The sequence below is a fragment of the Adiantum capillus-veneris genome, chromosome 13 (assembly GCF_014529385.1).
Source record: "Adiantum capillus-veneris isolate H3 chromosome 13, ASM1452938v2, whole genome shotgun sequence".
Classification (NCBI taxonomy): domain Eukaryota; kingdom Viridiplantae; phylum Streptophyta; class Polypodiopsida; order Polypodiales; family Pteridaceae; genus Adiantum; species Adiantum capillus-veneris.
Genome location: NC_140943.1, coordinates 50,235,165 through 50,255,151, shown reverse-complemented (window position 1 = coordinate 50,255,151; position 19,987 = coordinate 50,235,165).

The window sequence follows — 19,987 nt, the reverse complement described above, 5'->3', positions numbered from 1 at the left end:
GTCATGATGATGCTGACGAAGGAAATTTGGAATGGCGGCCTCTACACCAAAACAAACTCCATTGCGCCACAAGGGAAATGAGATGAGGGCACCACCTAGTCTTGGAAGCCTGGACTAGGACCGCTACACAAAGAGAGAGAGAGAGAGAGAGAGAGAGAGAGAGAGAGAGAGAGAGAGAGAGAGAGAGAGAGAGAGAGACAGAGAGAGAGAGAGAGAGAGATCACTATGAATGAAGCATTAACCGTAGTGTGTGTACAAAGAATGGATGACTTCAAACACTCCCAACACAAATAGCATATAGATTACCAAACAATCACTCAAGGATTAGCCAAGATCACATCAAGCACTCTCACACACATATAAAACATTTCTCTTAATTAACATAAGTAAGAGGAGGAGAGGTTACTAGCATGAAACAATTTTCACTCTAGGATGTGCAAGAATAGAGTGAAGGAATGAGCTCATGGGCTCATGGTGAGTGATACAAAGGCTCAATGGGGCTGAGGGAGGCTTGAAATTACAAAGGGGAAGGCCTCTTTATATAGGAAAGAGAGTGATTAGGAGTGAGGTTAAGATCCAAGTGTAATTTGTACAAATGAAGCTTGATTAGGGACATTCAACCAATGAAGAAGCTCCTTCCAAGTGATTTGTTGACCAATTAGCTCCATCATCACTTGTGTTGTCTTCACTCCTTCCTCCATAGCTTGAGTCCAAGAGCTTCCTTATTTTAAAATGTAAAGAATCTACATAAAATCAATACATATCTAGTAATAATAGGAAGAGGTTGAATGAGAACTTATGAATTACAACAAGATTAAGCATAACTTGAGAGGTGATTAGAAGAGGAACTTTGATGGGTTTTTGAGCTTGAGAGAGAGGAGGAAGGAGAGGAGGGTGAGAAGACTAATGGCTGATTTTAGAGAAGGTCTCAATGTGGAAAAGGAAGGGTGTGTGTGTGTAAAGGTAGAGGGGGTGGTTTCCACCATAGTTGAAAAAATTGGCGTCCACCATTTTGGCCATATCTCCTAGACCGTAGATGCAAAAATTATATAAAAAAATATGGCCAGAATCTCCAGCTCATCAGCTACAACTTTGATGAAGACAACTTTTCTTGGATCGGAGTGGAAGTATTTTTTAAAAATTCAGCAAAATCATGTGTATGGTTTCTTCCTTTACCAAGTCTTCCACTTGGGTCCCATTTGTTTGAATCATCATATGGCTCCAAAGCCATGATGATATGATCCACTCATGACCCTTGAATCATGGGTGCATGGCTCCACAACCACATCATATCTTTTCTTTTCACATTTACATATTTTCCCTTCCCTTTACCACTAGGTTCTCCCTCTACCTTTCACCTCCGGTGAACTAGTCAAGAAAAAATCATTTTATTTTTATTTTTCCAAGAGGTTGTTCTCACTCTTTATTTTATTGTAAACCTCTAGAAGCAAGGAAAACCAACAAAATACGATAAACAAAAATTTGTGATAGGCTCGGATCATAGCCCCCCAAACCTGGCTAGGGGTATTTATGCCTCTAGCCTACTTTCTTTGATCTTGAGCTGACCTTATCCTGATGTGATAAGGCTTTAGACGCCATCCATTTGTCCTGGTCTTGTGCACTTTACCATCAATGTCTTGAAGTCTGTAAGAGCCATTTTTGAACTTTTTGGTGACCAAGAACGGGCCTTCCCATCGGAAAAGAAACTTTCCATCCTTACGAGTGTCGAAGCGATTGTCATATCGAAGCACCAGAGATCCCTTTTTGATGTCTTTGGATGCTAGCTTTTTGTTGAACTTTTCTCTGCGCTTCTCTGCTTCTTGAGAATAGTGGTTGATGGCTTCTTCACGATCCAATTGCAGCCTCTCTAGATCCATGATCCTTTGATATACTTTCTCCTTTTGAGAGCCTACCTGGCTACCCAATATTCGAAGACTTGTTAACTTCACTTCAATGGGCAAAAGCGCCTCCTTTCCATAAACCAAATGAAAAGGTGTGTACCCTAATGTGGTTTTGAAGGAGGTTCTATAGGCCCATAGAGCTCCATTCAGGTGTTTGTCCCAATCTTGGCGCCTGGCATGTACCTGTTTGGTGAGAATTTTGCAAATGATTCCATTTACTTTTTCCACCAAACCATTGCACTGAGGGTAGTAAGGAGTAGAGTGTTGATGCTGAATATTTAGCTTCTTCATGAGTTCTCCTACCAAGTCTGCTCTAAACCCTGGTCCTCTATCAGATAGTATCTCAAGAGGGGTGCCAAACCGGCAACAGATGTGGTCAAAGATGAACTGACTCACATCCTTAGCAGTAATTCTATTGGTCGGCATAGCCTCAGCCCATCTAGTCATGTAGTCTACTCCCATGATGATGTACTCTTTACCTGACTGAGTGCGTGGTAGAGGCCCTATGGCATCAATTCCCCACTTCTCAAAGGGCCCATATACCTTTATTGGGTTCTGAGGTTCAGCTATGAGCCGTCGTGGTCCTGCTTTCTGACATTCATCACATGTTTGACACCAGTATTTGACATCACGATGAAGACTTGGCCAAGTAAACCCAGCTTGTAGAACCTTTCTACTAGTGACGTCGTGTGCAAAGTGTCCTCCGCACATATCATCGTGACAAGCTTTTAAAATCTCTTCAATTTCACTCTTCAAAGGAACTCTCCTAAGCACACCATCCTTACCAAGACAATACAAGTCATCATTTACTATGCGATACCTGGTAGCCTTCCTAGCTAACCATCGCCTTTCCCCTACATTCAAGTGTTTCGGAGCCTCTCCTTGCTCCAGAATGTGCATAATATCTTCCAAGTCCTCCTTGCCTTGCTGAAGTGGAAGTTTGATGGCCACTGCTCCCACTATTGACTCATTTAACTTTGATGATGCTAGGTGGTCTGCATCCTTGTTCTGGTCTCTTGGCACATGATGTACTTGTGCCTCCCTAAATCTCCTCATAAGAGCTTTTGCTTCTCTCATTTTAGTAGAGAGACGGGCAGTTTTGCAAGCCCATGTACCTTGCATTTGCCTTACCAAAAGCATGGAGTCACCAAAAGCGTTTAATCTCTTAATTGAATTATCGAGGCACCAACACAGGCCATGAACTAGAGCATGATATTCTGCTTCATTGTTGGAGTGGACATCTTCTAGAATGATCCCTTCACCATGGATCCTCTCTCCCAATGGGGATAAGACCACGATGCCTGCAGCTGCCTTATCCTTGGTTCTCTTGTATGCTCCATCAAAGTAGAGGCTATAAGCATTGACCAAAACCTCTAGAGCTGGAGGTGGTGGAAGTTCCTTTCTCTTCAAATGGAAAACTTTTTCATAGCACTTGTTTGTTAAAATGTCGGCTAAGCATGCTCGAGTTGTTCTTTCAACCTGTATTGTATAATCAAACTCTTGAAGTCGCACCACCCACTTTGCTATTTTGTCAGAGATTTCCATATGTTGTAGTGCATAGGGAAACATATCCTCCATAGTGATAATTACAAACCTCTTTGGCAGCAAGTATGGCCGAAATTTGGTTACCGCAAACATGAGAGCTAACACTAGCTGTTCCATCAGGGTGTAGGCCTTCTCTGTGTTTTCCATGAGGCGGCTAGCAAAATACACAGGCCTCATAAAGGAGGTTTTTGGATCTTTTTGTAGGAGGGCAGCACCAATGGCTTCTTCTCCCACACTAGGGTTTACAAAGAATGTTTCTTCCCAACAAGGTTGGAGGATTATAGGGAGTGACCCTAACATTTTTTTAATCTCTCTAAAATGCCCTTCACTTTATTCACTCCAAACAAGCGTCTCTTGACGAGTCAGCTGTTGTAGAGGAAATATCACTTGGGAGAGTAAGTGTATGAATCTACTCAAATATCTTAGCTTTTGCAAGAAGGAGATTAATTGTTTGATGGAAGTTGGGGAAGGTAGATTTAGCAATGTTTCTATCTTTTCAGGATCTACCTCGATTCCATCAATGGACACTACATACCCTAATAGTGTAACCTTGCTTTCCCCAATGTGACATTTGTCCTTGTTTAGTTGTCCACCCAGCTTAGCTAAACGAGTAAATCCTTCATCAATCTTGCCGAGATGCATACTTTTGGAGCTGTAAATACAAAATTCATCTATGAAAACCCTTATGGACTTACCAAAGTAAGGTTGGAAGACCATGTTCATGAATCGTTGGAAGGTGGCAGGAGCGTTGGTGAGACCAAAAGGCATGACTCGAAATGCAAAACATCCCCATGGTGTGATGAAAGTAGTCTTTTTCTGGTCCTCCTCTGCAATGCGTATTTGAAAGTAGCCAGAGTAGCCATCACACACTGTGTATCTCTCATGGCCTGCTACTTCATTTAGAATCTCATCTTGAAATGGGAGAGGAAAGTGGTCCCTCTTTGTTGCAGCATTTAGCGGCTTGTAATCCACGCACACTCGCCATTTACCATTCTTCTTTGGCCTCACCACTACTGGGGAGACCCATTCTGAATCTTCTACTGGGTATATGAATCCTGCTTCTAAGAGTCTCTTCACCTCAGACAACAGTGCATTTTGTTGCACAACTCCTAATCTTCTTAGTTTTTGTACTACTGGCTTGCTCCCTTCTTTTAGATGGATATGATGCTTCACTGCAGTGACACCTGTAATGTGAGTGTAATCAGAAATAAACAATGATGCATGCTTCTTGAGAACATTTACATAACCCTCCTTTTCTTCTTCCTTTATATCCTTGGATAACATCTCCTCTAGGCTGGCATCCCACACATTCTCCATTTGGATCCTTGGGTTGTCTTCTGATGAGGTAGTTTCCTTTATGGTGACGCCCATGACTTCGAGAGTGCTATCACTCTCTTCACTTGAACTCTCTTCCTCGTCCATGGATGAGGAGCATCCACTTGAGCTCCACTCATCAGCTGACGTCTCTAGTTCAAGGTTCTCTTGTCGCCCATTCTTTAGGTTATAAACCACCTTCCGACTATGGCCACCCATGCGAGGCCTCAACTCCAAGTCTCCTGTTGCCCAATCTTGCCTAGCTCCTATACCCATGAGCCAAGGTCGTCCTAAAATAAGGGGGTATCCTTCTCCCTTTACTGGCATCACATAAGCATCAACCTCTGTAGTGATTCCAAAAACAGAAACTCTCAAAGCTTTCACTACACCCACACAAGTGACAGAGACATTATTGGCCATTTTTGCCCTAAAGTTTGATGATTCCATTACCTCTAAACCCAATTGATGCATTAGCTTTTCTGTCATGACACAAACCTCTGCTCCACTGTCAATGTAAGTTTTTGGAATCCGTTGTCCCTTGATTTGAGCCTCCACCAAAGGCACTATATCCTTGAGACCATATGCTTTGATTACACTTACTAGCTTACTTCGCTTTGCCCTTGTGCTCACCATTTTTTACCATTGTCGTCGAAGCTTTGGGGAGATATGAAGTAGTTGTGGCCAAGTAATCTTTGGTCCTTGAGAACTCACATCAGCTGTCAAGTCATAAGGTTGTGTCCGAGATCCCATAGGGAAATCAGAGATGTCAATTTGAGACCTAGTACGGGTCTTTCTCTTCTTGGCTTCATCTTTAGTTGCCCGAGATGTACTTGCTTCATTGCTTGCATCCTTGTTTGTTTCTTTACCTACTTCATCTTGGACACGCACACGTTTGATAGGCATTGTAGCCACTTCATCTATCTTCATCTTCCCTTTAGCTATTTCTTCCTGGTTGCTTCTGCCCTTGAGGACCTCCTCCATCCTTATGATGCTCACATTTGGTTGAGTAGCAGGGGCTTGAGCTTGAGCACGAGGTGGCTGCAAAATTTGAGGTTGCGGTTGCTCTTGTGCTTGAGCTCTAGCACGGGGTGGACTTACTTGTTGTCGAGGACCTCTGACAGGGTAGTCATATCTTCTGGGATGAGGGCAATTATACATGCCGTGGCCAATTTCCCCACAATTGTAACACAACATTTCCCTTGCTTGATGTCGCATTGGTGGCCGATTCCCACCATTTCCCTCAATAGGCCTTCTTGCACCCTGCACAAGATTTACTCTCAACCCCTCTAGCTGGTTTGTGAGATTGTTTATTTGTTGGAGCATATCTTCTTGTTGACCTCTATTGAGGTCTGGTGCATTAGGCACATTTGGAGGTATGTGAGAAGCTTCCATAGTTGTGATATTGCCTCCCAAAGCTAGCTGACCAGCTTGGGCTTGATAGAGAATCTTTCTATTCTTTTCCCTAGCAATTCTTAAGGCATCTTCAAAAGCATTTGGAAATTTGCTCTTTACCTTCTCCCTTAGCAAGGGGTACAAACCTGAGATAAATCGGTCCTTTTGGAGGCAATTGGGAGCTCGCTCACCAGGGTTTAGTGAGTCTGACCATTGGCTCCAAAGTTTCAGAAAACCTTCCTCATAGGTTGCATAACCATGAGGGTCAACTTGATGAAGGGACAGAAGCCGTTGCCATAGTTCTTTTGCCGAATTGGCTCGTTGAAATCTTCGTAGGAAAGCCACCTTCAATCCCTCCCAATCAATTCTTTGGGTTGGATCTAGAGCCTGGAACCATACCCTAGCTTCTTCTTTGAGCACCAAAGAAAAAGCTCTCAATTTCAATGCTTCGTCATCCCTCCCGGAGACAAGGAAAGCCATCTCCAAATTATCCAAAAAATCCCCAGCATTTTCCCCACTACGCCCAAAATTTTTTGGGAAAGCCATCATAAAAGTGGGTTGCCTTCCTCTCAATACAGCACAAAGATGAAAACGTCTAGGCCCAAATCATATCTTATTAAGGGTAGAATAAATGGATTGATAGATGCATTAATCTCAGCTAGACGACGAGGGCCTAGTAAGTCCCTTATGATGTTTTGGAACCTAAGCTTTGTGCTAGCTATTATATGCACAGTTTGTCTAGCAAGAGGTTGGAAAGGTCCATATAAATCCCTATGATTCATGGAGTATGCTTAAAGCAAGATGAAGATGTGAACATCAAAAGATACATTATACTCCAAAATAGGAAATATTATAGGGTCAGGGGACAGCAATATCTCTCTCAACCTCTCAGCTCCAAAATAGAAGACCAATCTTTGTTGGAAAAAAATCTTTCTATCAATGCGCACATTCACCCTAATATTCTGAACTGATTGAAAGTTGTAGAAAATGGGATTATTCATTGGTGCATTAATTACAAACTTCCATGAAGCACTTCATTGAAGTTGAGCTCTCTTGGATCCCACCATTTGAGAGATGCGAAGAATTTGCTCACCAGTGATTAGCTTAGCTTTGGTGTGACCATCTTCAGCTTTGTAGAGTTCATAGGGTTCAATGGCTACCCTCTCAACCACCTTGAGCCTTCTTGCTAGTAGTAGTTGGAGTGCATCACCATATGTAGCCTCTTGCCAATACCGCACCCCATTGATGTGTAGCTCCCCCTCCAAAAACTTGTTAATACCCGAGTTTGAGAGTGCTTTCACCACCTGAAGTCGAGGCTTCAAAGGAAGTGTCTTCACACTAGCCACAAAGCACTCAACACAATTTTTTGACCTAGGGACTTGATGACTACAAGATTTTCCTTGAAGCAAAGAAGGGTGTGTGTAGTTAACTCTCTTTACCCGCATACGTGCCGTTTGTCGATAAAGACGCTTCTTTTCTCGAGCTTCTTGGGGAGACCATAGTGGAAGTCTCGGAGAATTTGATGGATCTTCCTTCATAGGATTGATAGAGCACTGCTTGAGAACTCCTCCGTGGGGGCACCAATTTATGACGAAGGAAATTTGGAATGGCGGCCTTTACACCAAAATAAACTCCATTGCGCCACAAGGGAAATGAGATGAGGGCACCACCTAGTCTTGGAAGCGTGGACTAGGACCGCTACACAAAGAGAGAGAGAGAGAGAGAGAGAGAGAGAGAGAGAGAGAGAGATCACTATGAATGAAGCATTAACCGTAGTGTGTGTACAAAGAATGGATGACTTCAAACACTCCCAACACAAATAGCATATAGATTACCAAACAATCACTCAAGGATTAGCCAAGATCACATCAAGCACTCTCACACACATATAAAACATTTCTCTTAATTAACATAAGTAAGAGGAGGAGAGGTTACTAGCATGAAACAATTTTCACTCTAGGATGTGCAAGAATAGAGTGAAGGAATGAGCTTATGGGCTCATGGTGAGTGATACAAAGGCTCAATGGGGCTGAGGGAGGCTTGAAATTACAAAGGGGAAGGCCTCTTTATATAGGAAAGAGAGTGATTAGGAGTGAGGTTAAGATCCAAGTGTAATTTGTACAAATGAAGCTTGATTAGGGACATTCAACCAATGAAGAAGCTCCTTCCAAGTGATTTGTTGACCAATTAGCTCCATCATCACTTGTGTTGTCTTCACTCCTTCCTCCATAGCTTGAGTCCAAGAGCTTCCTTATTTTAAAATGTAAAGAATCTACATAAAATCAATACATATCTAGTAATAATAGGAAGGGGTTGAATGAGAACTTATGAATTACAACAAGATTAAGCATGACTTGAGAGGTGATTAGAAGAGGAACTTTGATGGGTTTTTGAGCTTGAGAGAGAGGAGGAAGGAGAGGAGGGTGAGAAGACTAATGGCTGATTTTAGAGAAGGTCTCAATGTGGAAAAGGAAGGGTGTGTGTGTGTAAAGGTAGAGGGGGTGGTCTCCACCACAGTTGAAAAAACTGGCGTCCACCATTTTTGCCATATCTCCTAGACCGTAGATACAAAAATTATATAAAAAAATATGGCCAGAATCTCCAGCTCATCAGCTACAACTTTGATGAAGACAACTTTTCTTGGATCGGAGTGGAAGTATTTTTTAAAAATTCAGCAAAATCATGTGTATGGTTTCTTCCTTTACCAAGTCTTCCACTTGGGTCCCATTTGTTTGAATCATCATATGGCTCCAAAGCCATGATGATATGATCCACTCATGACCCTTGAATCATGGGTGCATGGCTCCACAACCACATCATATCTTTTCTTTTCACATTTACATATTTTCCCTTCCCTTTACCACTAGGTTCTCCCTCTACCTTTCACCTCCGGTGAACTAGTCAAGAAAAAATCATTTTATTTTTATTTTTCCAAGAGGTTGTTCTCACTCTTTCTTTTATTGTAAACCTCTAGAAGCAAGGAAAACCAACAAAATATGATAAACAAAAATTTGTGATAGGCCCGGATCAATGCATTGTATGTAGATAGCATTGAAGAGGCTAGTACAACTAGGATTGTGTAGATTTCGTTCCCGTTTGGGTGCCTCATGTACAACCTACTAATGTCGAGGCCCATCATAAGAGTTGTAGTGGGACCATTTGCAACAATTATTGTCAGTTGTATGATGGTCGACACTAGCATGATGCACTGTGGAGCTATGGAGACCATACATAGATGTCTATGCTATTCGCACACTGGTCTAGTGTGGATTTTTACGCTCGTGTATCACTAGAGTTGAATGTTTGCATGTAGATCAAGTGAGTGTGCCAATGGGTGTCGGTTGAGAGATTTTCTTGCCTATATTACTTGTATATACTAGTAGTTAGCCAGTAGGACCCACTTATCGGGAGACTAAGGGGTCTTACTCATTTAGTAGTAAGTACTCCACCCACACACACTCTATTACTCTACAATCACCACACCACACACGCACTTGCACCACATAGCTTTTGCATTTGCGTGCTCTTCATGATTATGGTCATTTGATGTATATTTGGCACTCTTATATTCTCTTGGTGAGTTTTATTGTTTAATTTTATGTAGTTTTCAATTTATGGCATATTTGTGTATGTGAAGTCTTTTGGCAGTATTTTGTTGTCTTATGAGTCATTGCATCTCATTTGTGATTAAACTAGACTTCAGCTAATGTGGGAGATTGTGAGGTTTTGAGTTGCTTGCTTGATTTGGCACTTGTTAGCACATTATTGTTAGTAGACTTTGGTCTATCTCTCACATTGTATGTACAAAATTTGGGGATATTGTTTAGTTGGCTCATGTGGTGTCAGTTTTGAAAATTTATGATGAGTCTACATAGCCTTTTGTGAGGGTCATGGTCCGGTTTTTTGAAGCCAACCATTGAAGACCAATTACCCGATTTCATGTGAATAGGTCACAAAAGCTCCGATATTGTAGCCTCACCATAGGATATGTATCGATGAGACTAGGTGCATGATAGCTAAGTTGGTTGGACACAATTGATTTATTTTTCAGCCAACCAAACACACTCAAGTGACCAATGAATGGCTTTTTTGCCATTGCAAGCCTTGTATGGAGTGATAAAATGCAACGTTTTGTGGGAGACTGGTTACTACATTCACACCATAGATGATAGCCTCAAGCCAAAACACAAGTGGAACAGCTCATACATCATGCCATTTTCACAAAATTAACCTATTTTTCCTCTCAAAAACACCATTTCTTGTTGGGATATACAACACTATGCATTGGTTTTTTATCCCACAAGAATGCATTAAATTCTTTAGACATATACTTCCCCTCTTGATCAGAACAAAGGTTTGCCCACGTTATAGCCAAATACAATTTCAACCATAAGTGAAAATTACTTTAATCACATAAACACTTCGAACATTGCCTTCAATGGATAGCAAGCTTAGAGTTATCATAAATAAAAGTCACAAAGTACAAATGATTCCCAAAAGATAGAGTATGATCAGACCACAATTGTCCCAATGAACGAGTTGCAATTTGTGAGTAGCTTGCATAAAACCATCCTTATGAACTTTGGAAGCTAGAACACTGTATTTTTCTCAAAATAGAGGCCTTCACTAACATATTTAATGGTGCCTTAAGAGAGAGAAACGAAGCAACTTTATTAACTTTTTGCAAACAAAGATAACTCACAAAATTAAGATGACCAAAACATGCTCACCAAAGTTTGGCATCCGCAACACCCCTAAATAAAAAAATATGCATGCTATTTCCGCACATCTCCTGTAACCATTAAGCTTATATAGGCCAGAAAACAAAGTCTCAGATGCCACAATAGTGTTCACTACCATTTTCCATAAACTCATTTTCAACCCTCTCCAAATCAATTACATCTTGTAAACTTGTATCAAAAAATGAATGATCTTTTGCATCATTTGATACCTTGCATGTGTTGCACATGTACCTCATTTGGACTTAGATTCATACTCCCACCATTGAACAAAGGCAACAATGTATTTATATATCTTGTGATGTCAGGAGGTAGGGTGCCTTCTAGGTAGGACACGGTCCTTAGGCAAGGCCAACTATAGATATAGCGCTAAAAATAGGGGTCTCCTAACCATAGGTCAGGGATCTTTTAAGAGGAGGGGGTTGGTTGGAGAACAACATGTCCATATCTCCCGGGGCATCATAGCGGTACTAGAGCTTGGGAATGATCTTGCGGATATTTGGCATAGGAAACATGACCAATGCTCATTATCTTAGCACGTGGGAAGGTTTGTTTGTTGAGTGGAAAGGCTGTACTCAGCTACCTCCATTTGTTGCAAGTGGGTGTTGCATAGGGTTGACACAACATGTTGCACAAAATTTTCTTCTGTTGGAATTAGGGTTGCAGAGAAACACACACAGCTTGGAGAAGACGAAGGAAGCTCAAGGCACACAATAGAGAGTATGTTACTTAGTGTGCAATGGAAAGATAGTTAGCCCTAGAGTGATGGGCGTATATACAATGCACGGGGGAAAAAACCTCCTAAAGAGGGAAAAAATGCCCCAGCGGTCCTAGTGTGTTCACACACATCACTACCACATGTATATGGTAACAAATCCCCCCTGGAGTGATGCGGTGAACGAGAGCTGGCACATGAGTAAAGGGAAGTGCCATGCCCTGAGGACAGGATCAGTCCACAAAGGGGAGTAAGCCCAAAGCTTTGCAGAAAGCTTCAAGCTTCTCACGAGACAATGCCTTTGTGAAAAGATCTGCAAGGTTGTCCTGTGTTGGCACATAAGCCAAGCTGATCTCTCCTGCTGAGAGCCTCTCCCTGACATAGTGGTAATGCACCTCAATGTGCTTTGTGCGAGCATGAAAAACTGGGTTCCTCGCAACTGCCAATGCGCTCTGACTGTCAGTGTAGATAGTGTTGGCAGTGTCCTGTCCAACACCCAAGTCAACCATAAGGCGTCTGAGCCATACACACTCAACCGTAGATGTGAAGACTGCCCTGTACTCAGCCTCACAACTCGAAGTGGCCACAGTAGGTTGCTTCTTGCTCAACCATGATATACATGAACTGCCAAGCATGAAACAAAAACCACTTGTGGACACTCGCGTGTCAAAACAACCAGCCCAATCTGAGTCCGAAAAAGCATGTAAGTCTGGCGGCAATGATCCCCCCTTGGGATAAAACAAGCCAAGATGTAAAGTGCCACTAAGGTAGCGGAAAATCCTCTTGACAGCCTGCCAATGCTTAGACCCTGGGCTATGCATAAATCTGCTGACCTGCGAGACTGCAAACTGAATATCTGGCCTCGTGTTGCATACATAAATGAGGCAGCCAACAGCAGTTTGGTAAAGAGTGACATCAGCAGGATCGCCAGCATCATGTAGACTCAACTTCAAACCTGTTTCCATGGGAGTGGGAATAGGTTTGCAATCCTCAAGTCCAAACTTACATAGCAATGTCTCTATGTAACTTTTCTGACACAAGGCAATACCACCATCACACTGCTTAAACTGTATACCCAAGTAATGATGCAACAGCCCCAAATCTTTCATCTTGAAAGTAGCATTCAAATCAGCCTTAAATTCAGCAATATGTCTCTCATTTGGTCCAGTGATCAGCAAATCATCAACATAAAGAACCACAATGAGAAATACATCATCCTCACGCTTTACATACAATGTGCTTTCTGTTGGACTGTTACGAAAGCCTCGTTTAACCAAATGAGTGTCAGCTTTCTCATACCAAGCACGAGGAGATTGCTTCAACCCATACAAAGCCTTCTTACATTTTCACACTTTGTCCTCTTGTCCTTTTATGACAAAACCGCGAGGCGGCGTTACATAAACTTCCTCAAATATGTCACCATTCAAGAAAGCAGTAACGATGTCTGATTGATGTACATCCCAACCAAAATGAGCTGCCAATGCACATAGAAAACGCACAGTAGTCATACGACAAGTGGGAGCAAAAGTCTCTTCATAATCTATGCCTTTTTGTTGTGCATAACCCTTTGCAACAAGTCGAGCCTTATGGCGATCGATCTCACCATCCGGCTTGCGTTTCAACTTGTAAACCCACTTCTTACCAATGGCCTTTTTGCCAGAAGGCAAATCACATAAAGTCCATGTGTCATTCTCTATAAGTGCATCATATTCTGATTTCATGGCAGCAATCCAATTTTCTGAATTCTGTGCTTCATCAAAAGACAGAGGCTCCTCAACATCATGTAAACTAGACACAGCCAAAGCATAACAATCTGATGCATAAGATGCATGGCGAGAGCCTGAACGAGTACGACTAGATAAAGGTGCATCCAATTTACTGTCACGCAAAGTGTGCACCAGCCATTTTGGCATACCTCTAGCCTGCTCATTTTCAGCCCTTTCCTCATCAAGTACATCATGTACATCTGCATCAGTAATAGGCTGTTCTAAAACATTTTTAGAAACCCCCATAGGCTGTACATTTGCCTCATTGGAACTTACATTAGTATTTCCACCACTGAAAAGAGGCAACAAAGTGCCATAAATGTCCTGTGAGCTTACATTACTGTCTCTATTACATGACAACAAGGGCTGAACAGAGTCTTCCACAAACACTACATCCCATGAAACCAGAATACGTTTTGTTTGCGGATGATACAACCTGTAACCTTTGCTTTCAGCACTATAACCAACAAAAATACATTTGACAGCCTTATCATCCAATTTTCTGCGCTGCACTTGTGGCACCAAAGCATATGCCAAATAGCCAAAAACACGCATGTGCTCAATAGAAGGTTTTCTATCATGCCATGCTTCATATGGAGTAATAGACTGCAAAGCTTTCGTAGGACACCTGTTAAGTACATAAGTGGCACACATGATGGCCTCAAGCCAAAAAGAATGCGGCAAAGCTTGACTTTTGACCATACATCGTGCCATTTCCGTTAGTGACCTGTTTTTCCTCTCAGCAACACCATTTTGCTGAGGTGTATAAGGCACTGTACATTGGTGTTTTATCCCACGACTAGCCAGAAATGCATTAAATTCATGAGACATATACTCCCCCCTCGATCGGAACGGAGGGTGCCCATAGTACATTTTGAGACATTTTCAGCCATAGCCAAAAATTGTTTGAAGCACATAAAAACTTCGGACTTCGCTTTAAGCGGAAATACCCATGCATGCCTGGAGTAATCATCAATGAAAGTCACGAAGTACAGGTAATTGCCCAAGGACGGAGTTTGCATGGGCCCACAAACATCACTATGCAGAAGCTGCAACCTGCATGTGGCCCTAACTGAACCATCCTTTGGAAACTTAGAACGCTGCATTTTACCCAGAATACAGCCTTCACAAACATGTTTGACAGGTGCTTCAAGAGGCGGCAAAGAAGCAACCATATCAGTTTTCTGAAAACGCAGCAAACTGGCAAAATTCAAATGACCAAAACGTGCATGCCAAAGTTTTGCATCTGAAATAGCCCTTGAATCTGCAACAGCATTTGCAAAATTTTGTCCACACTTGTCATACAAAGTGAGCTTATACAGCCCACGGCACAAAAGCCCAGATGCAACAATTTCATCACCAAAACTGAGATCATGAACTGTACATCTGTCATCCACAAATTTGACTACAAGTCCAAGTCTAGCAAGTGCGGATACAGACAAGAGATTCTTCTTGATCCCAGGTACATAAAGTGCATCAACAAGTGTGAAGGAACTGCCATTAGCAGCAGTGAGCACAATCTTTCCAACTCCCTGAACTGGATAAGAGGCGTTGTTGGCACAAGTGACTGAATTCCCATGAGGGACAGACTCGAGAGAGGTAAACAATTCACGATGTGAGGTAATGTGCTTTGTAGCACCACTGTCGAAATACCACACATGTGAATCTGCAGCAACTGACAAGCATGCATCATGGACAGCAGGATTGTAAGTGCACTTTGTGCTAAAAGCCCATTCTGCATCAACATCAGCATGACAATCTCCTTTCACAGAAGACTCAACAATGGCTGCATTTGTAGTGGAACCAGCATTTGCAGTGGAACCACCCTCTTTCTTCTTAGCCTCTTTGGCCTTCAACTTAGGACAAGACTTGATCAAGTGATCATTGGCTTTACAATAATGGCAACGCATCTTCTTTTTGCCCTTATCACCAGAATTGCCAGACGAAGTGCTGCCACCAGAAGCATTAGGAACAGAATTTTTGCCACTCACAGCAGAACCATAAGAAGTGGCTGCATTACTGTTACCACCCTTTCTTTGAGAAGCAATAAAAGCCTGTTCAACTGCACGCTGCCTAGTCCTGTTTTTTCTAGAAAGTGACTCTTGCAACAGCAATGTGCATAATGCATCAAACTTGACAACTTCAGGATTTCCTTGGGTCATCAGTCTCCAAGTACTAGCAAAAGTCTGGTAGGAATCTGGTAAGGCATCAAGAACAGTCTGCAAAAGGGAATTGTCCGAAATGACTTCACCTGCAGAAATGAGTTGCTCATTGATATCCTTGACACTAGCAAGGAAAGTGTCCATATCATCTTCCTCATGCATAATCTTCGACTCTAGCTCTTTACGCAGCAAAGCAATTTTAGCCTCATTGCGGCTTGCATAAAGACCTGCTAGAATATCCCAAGCCTGTTTTGCAGATTTTGCTGAACGGATGTGAGGAATAATGGTGCGCTTCACAGACAACGCAATCAATGCATGAGCCTGCGCATCCTTAACATCCCAACGAGCTTGTTCTGCCGTAGGCAAAACAACTCTAACAGCTGCAATCCTTGTAGCAAGACCTGCAACATCCTCAACATCGCCTACATCTTCAGAACCAGGACGTACATCAATGCCCTGCACAATGTTCCAGACACCTTTTGACACAAGAACATGTTGCATCATATAAGCCCACATAGGGTAGTTGTCCCCATCCAACCTGTCCTCAGCAACAAACATCTTGAACACATCTGTGTTGTTGTTGTGAGCCATGGTAAATGCTGCACCTGATGTGAAAACTGCCCGAAAATAGGAGAAATGGAGCGGGAACAACTTGTGCTATATAGCACAAACCGTAGAAGACTATAAGGCACCTGTTATGCAAAAAACGGCACTGACAGAAAATCTGCACAAAATGACAAAATAGCCTGTGCAGTACTGCCTGTAGTGGAAACGGAGGCCGAAATGAGCCCAAATCAAAATTCTGAGCCCAAAATATTTGTCGACCTGCGAACGCTCGCCAAAGCTCACTGAAATCGGAGAAAGTGAGCAGGCGTGTGCTGGAGCAGCTGGCGACTAAGCCCGGGAGGACGTGACCTGCTCTGATACCAATTGTTGGAATTAGGGTTGCAGAGAAACACACACAGCTTGGAGAAGACGAAGGAAGCTCAAGGCACACAATAGAGAGTATGTTACTTAGTGTGCAATGGAAAGATAGTTAGCCCTAGAGTGATGGGCGTATATACAATGCACGGGGGAAAAAACCTCCTAAAGAGGGAAAAAATGCCCCGGCGGTCCTAGTGTGTTCACACACATCACTACCACATGTATATGGTAACATCTTCATCACCATTGCCCCTCAGGGCCTAAAGAGGTGAGTGCGGTCCCCGCACGGACAAAACAAAGCAAAAGAAAGCAAGCAAGAGAAGGGTGCAAGCAAACACACTAGGGAGAAGCAATGCCAAAATGGAGGGAATGCAATTTGAAGAATAGTAGAAACGATGAAACATCGAGGGACAATAGAATAAAGCATAAATAAAAATAAAGTTTGAAGAGAGGAAAAGAAATGGAAGTGGTTTCCTTTTGTGACTGTCTGTGACCTACACGCACATCGACCCAAGACATCAATTGTGAGATCGCGAGGGAAGCAAGCATACCATTAACCACCCAATCATCCTCGTATATAGCCCTTGGCCCAAGAGACCCCTTGAATACATGCTTGCCATGTGACAGAGCCTTGCTGTAGGGACCGTTCCCACCTAGCCACCATGTCAAAAAAATTCGAAAGAATTTGTAGGACCCATGTCCTGACATTACTCCCCGCTTAATGAAGAGTTTTTGTCCACAAAAACAAAAGTGGGAAGCCTTTTCTTTATGACACTGATCTTTTCCCAAGTGGCACCTTCCTCAGGTTGATCTTTCCACTTGACAAGGACTTGATGATGGACATGATGCCATGTGTGTAACTCCTTGAAGCATTTAGGTTCATGGGGTATACTAGGAGGTTCAATGTAGTCAACAAAGATTCCTTGATTAACTACATTGTCATCTTGTAATAAGCGTTGACGTAAACGGCTCACATGGAAAACTGGATGAGCGCGAGTATCAGTTGGGAACTTTAACTTGTACGCCATAAAACCAACTCTCTTTAGGATCTGAAAAGGTCCACAAAATCGACGAGACAATTTTGGCGTAGGCCCAGTCTTGAGACTTTTTGAGTTGTCTGGTACTCGTTAGAAAACGAAGTCACCTTCCTTGACAGTCGCTACTCATCGTTTCTCATTGGCATACTTCTTATACCAATTTTGTGCTTGTCAAACATTTTGGTGAGCAATTTTTAACATATCCATGTGATTTGCTAAGAATCCTTAACTTGCTATAATTTCTTAGTCACCAACCCCATGTGAACTGTTGAATGGGGTTGAAAACCATACGTAAGCATGAAGGGACTTAACTTAGTAGTCACATTCTTAGCACTGTTGTAAGCAAATTCTAAAATGAGTAGGTACTCTCCCCAATATGATGGCGTTTTGCTGACATATGCTCGTAGTATATCTTCTAGCACTTGATTGACTCTTTCAGCGTGACCATCTGTTTGTGGATGGTCTGAGTACTTAGGTCGAGTTGAGTTCCCAACCTCTTTAAAAAAGTCCTCCAAAAATGGCTATTAAACTTAGGGTCACGATCACTTACTATATTACTAGAAAGTCCGTACAACCTATACACACGTTCCACGAAAACTTGTGCTAAGCAATTCATACAACCTATAAACATGTCCCACAATAAGCCATGTTAATTTGGGAGTCTTAATAGTTGACTTGGTAGGTATAAACTTATACGTTTTAGTCAACCTATCTACTACAATCACGTACATCGACTCATGACCTCGTATAGTAGAAGGAAACCAACAATAAAATCCATAGAGAAGCTTTCCCATTTACCATTAGGGATCTCTAAAGGGTGCAAAAGTCCTGCTACTTTCATGCACTTTGCTTTGTTAATGTTACATTTTTGTCAATGAAGCACATAGTCTTGAACATTGCAATGTAAACCTGGCCAATAAAAGTGTCATCGCACTAGTGCATACGTCTTTCTTATGCTAGGGTGCCCTGCGCTTGGACTATCATGGCATTCATATAAAATGTGGCACCAAATGTCTATCATTACACATACTCTCCCTTTTTGGAGTAAGTACCCAACTTCGATAGAATTTTTTTCCCACTGAGTAAGTTCATCACTTGAGAGAGGAGAACTATGTGTGGAGGAACTTGATGCACGGTCAGCATTAATGTGAGAAGGACCCCTTATTAAAACATGACTCCACACACTAGAGTATGCCTCATCATGCCTCAAGTAGCTTACTTTTAATTTTTGTAAACAAAAGAGAGTTAATCTCAAGCATTCGACTAAGAGTATATGACCTACTACAATATTATATTGACCCTTGTGTTACTGTAACTAAGCATCATACTCTTGAAGATTCTTAGTCCACTCGGCCTTTCAACACTTCAAATCCATTTGTCGCATAAACCACTTAATACTTTCATGGTCAAACACGATTTTATATGAACTGAGATTCATATAAATAATGTTGCCATTGCTTAAGGGCATGGCAAAATAATTTTGTTGTTTTCTATCAAGCTTCTTGCTTTCAAAAGCAATAGGTCTTCCATCTTGAATCAAAATTGTGCCAATAGCCCTATCATTGGCATCCGTTTAAACCACAAATGGTTTTGAAGATCAACAATAGCCAGAATAGGAGGTACATCATAAGTTTGTCAAAATTGTGTTGTTGCTCATCTATCCAATGGAAAGACTTATGTTGGCCTATGAATTGATCCGTCATAGGAACAACAATCTTTGCATAGTGTTTGACAAACTTACAGTAAAAACTTACCAAGCCCATGAAAATGTGGAGTTCTTCCAAATTAGTGAGATGTGGCCACTTATGGATATAGTCTACCTTAGACATATACATTTGTATACCCTAATAGGATATAATATGGCCAAGATACTAAATTTTTATCCTAAGAAAATCACATTTATTCATCTTAGCATATAGATTTTATTCTCTAAGTAAATCAAATACTAATTGAAGGTGTTCCAAATGCTCTTTCTCATCTGCACTATAAATGAAGATGTCATAGAGATTTACTCATCTTAGCATAGAGATTTTATTCTCTAAGTAAATCAAATACTAATTGAAGGTGCTCCAAATGCTCTTTCTCATTTGCACTGTAAATGAAGATGTCATCGAGAAATACAATGACAAATTTACCCAACTAGGGACGCGAGACACTATCCATTAGTGTCATAAAAGTAGCTAGAGCATTGGTTAATCCAAATGGCATAACCAAAAATTCATAATGCATGAACCATGTTCATAAAGCAATTTTGGGAATATCAACAATCTAATACGAACTTGATGATATCCAGAGCGTAGATCTATCTTTGTAAAGTAGCATGCTCCCTTGAGTTGATCAAGCAACTTGTCTACACGTGGCAGTGGGTACTTATTCTTAATAGTAACCAAATTGAGACCATGGTAAGTCAATGCACATGCGCATTGAACCATACCAATAAAATGATTGAGGCCCATGGTGAAGAACTAGAGCAAATAAAACCTCAACTAAGA